Source organism: Nanorana parkeri, unplaced genomic scaffold, assembly GCF_000935625.1.
Source record: "Nanorana parkeri isolate BGI_ZX_2015 unplaced genomic scaffold, ASM93562v1 scaffold341, whole genome shotgun sequence".
Lineage (NCBI taxonomy): Eukaryota > Metazoa > Chordata > Amphibia > Anura > Dicroglossidae > Nanorana > Nanorana parkeri.
This window is the reverse complement of record NW_017306609.1, coordinates 1,010,205-1,012,118: the sequence shown is the minus strand read 5'-3', so window position 1 is coordinate 1,012,118 and position 1,914 is coordinate 1,010,205. Positions and strand designations below refer to the sequence as shown.

General features: G+C 43.9%; 1 non-coding gene across 1 annotated transcript; it reads right to left on the bottom strand.

Annotated features, from left to right (window-relative positions):
• Positions 1-1,479: 1,479 nt before the first annotated feature.
• TRNAT-CGU lies at positions 1,480-1,551 on the bottom strand. Its single transcript has one exon. It is a non-coding gene; the product is annotated as a tRNA-Thr (tRNA).
• Positions 1,552-1,914: the final 363 nt, after the last annotated feature.

The window sequence follows — 1,914 nt, the reverse complement described above, 5'->3', positions numbered from 1 at the left end:
TGCTGTATATATGTACTACATATACATTACACACGTCCAGTACACTATAGCAATAGATTTACAGCCAGCCCCGTCCCAGCTTCCCTCACTCACAGTTTCACTTTGATCCCTGTTGCCTCACGCGGTGCCTCTTGTAGTCGGCGCTGGGCAGGATCGCTGCATCTCGGTGCTCAGCTTGTGTGAGGCGCTCACAATTCTACCCTGCTAACATGAATAGGTTAAATCATGATCCCTAGTACATATACAGCACATACCTCCAGTACACTGCAGTAATAGAGTTACAATTACCCCCTGCTAACATGAATAGGTTAAATCATGATCCATAGTACATAACATGTAGTTGTACTACAGATCATTTAACCCAGTGTTCCCCAACCCCCGGTCCGCGGACCAAATGGTACCGGGCCGCACAGTCTCAGTGCGGTTCGGTCATGCAATATATGGCAGTGCACGGTCACGGTGTTCGAACACCGGGGCCCCACACTCCCGCCGGGCTTCACAGTGAGGGGGCGGTCACCGGAGCAGCAGTGACGGGACGCTCGGCGAGGTAAGTAAGAAAAAAAAAAAACAAAGCACACTAGGCATCGGGGCATTTTGATAAGTACAAGTACAAGCAAACGCTGGGTGCGTGAAAGTGCAAAAACAACGATTTCGCCCATTACACCGCACATGTTACATATCAACACGAATATCAGAGCGCGAACAATAATTCTAGGGCCATCAATCATTGATAACACTAAACTGATGAGCAGTAAAAGCTTTTAAAGCGTCGCCTATGGTCAATTTTGGGTTTGGTAGTTTATTACGATTTCGCGGGTGTGCGCAACTTTAAGGCTTGACATGACCCCGTCTTTTATATTCTACCAAACAATTGGGTAATAATAAATGTACTATAACATAATTTTTAAAAAAAACTTTTTTTTTCTTCAAAATTTTCAGTAATTGTTCCTTACTATAGTAAAAAATAAAAAACTCACCACCAATCGAAAGTCTTCGGGTTGCTCAGGTAAGGTTTGAAAATGAGACAGAGAAGCTGATTGGTTGGAGTCAAAATCTGTTCCAGTTTTGATAAATTGGGGTTAAAGTGTACCTATTGCCTTGCCCTGCATGAGCACCGTACAAAAGATATACATTTTTTTGTGTCAGGAGCAAAGGAACAGAAGAAACAAACATCCAGGATTCTTCAAGGAGACCCCTAGTTGGTTATTATGGACAAGCACTCTGCTAACATTCTTCTAAACTGTCATTTTAGTAAATATGCCTTGTATGTGACAGGTTCGCTTTTTAGCGTGCGTGAAGCTGTGCATGTCTGCAGATATGTCTACGTGTCATACCCCTTAGCGCTCACAAATCACTGTTTTCTTTCTCCCCTCAGACTCCTATTCCTGTTTTTATAATATAAATCGTGCTTCTGTCGTCTGATAGCTTCGTTATCATCCAGGTATGTATTTTTTGCTTTAAAATAAAAAGCCTGCCGTTAGGCACGGACGGGGTTCGAACCCGTGATCTTCGGTTTACGAGACCGACGCCTTACCACTTGGCCACCGCGCCTGCGTCCAATTGGGAAGTATACGCTCCTTATCGTACTATTGCCTTCACCTTTGAAGCGTGTTTCTAGCAGCTTATTGTACTTGTTCAGCTTCGTGGTGCTTCCGCCTTGTTATATTTATATCGTTTTTATTTTATGCATATGTAGCAAGTCTATATTCACCGCTGTCCCTGTCGCACAAGGACTGTAACGCGTACCATATACAATAAACCTTTCTTAGCTGGGAGAAAAATCAGTGAATCCCGCGGCTGCAGTATGCTATTCATCTTTCTGAACACGGGTGTTATACCGTAAAGCCCCGCGCTGCTTGCATTTTGTATAAACGTTTCATTTCCTCACAGGGAACGGCCTACTTTTCCCGCCTC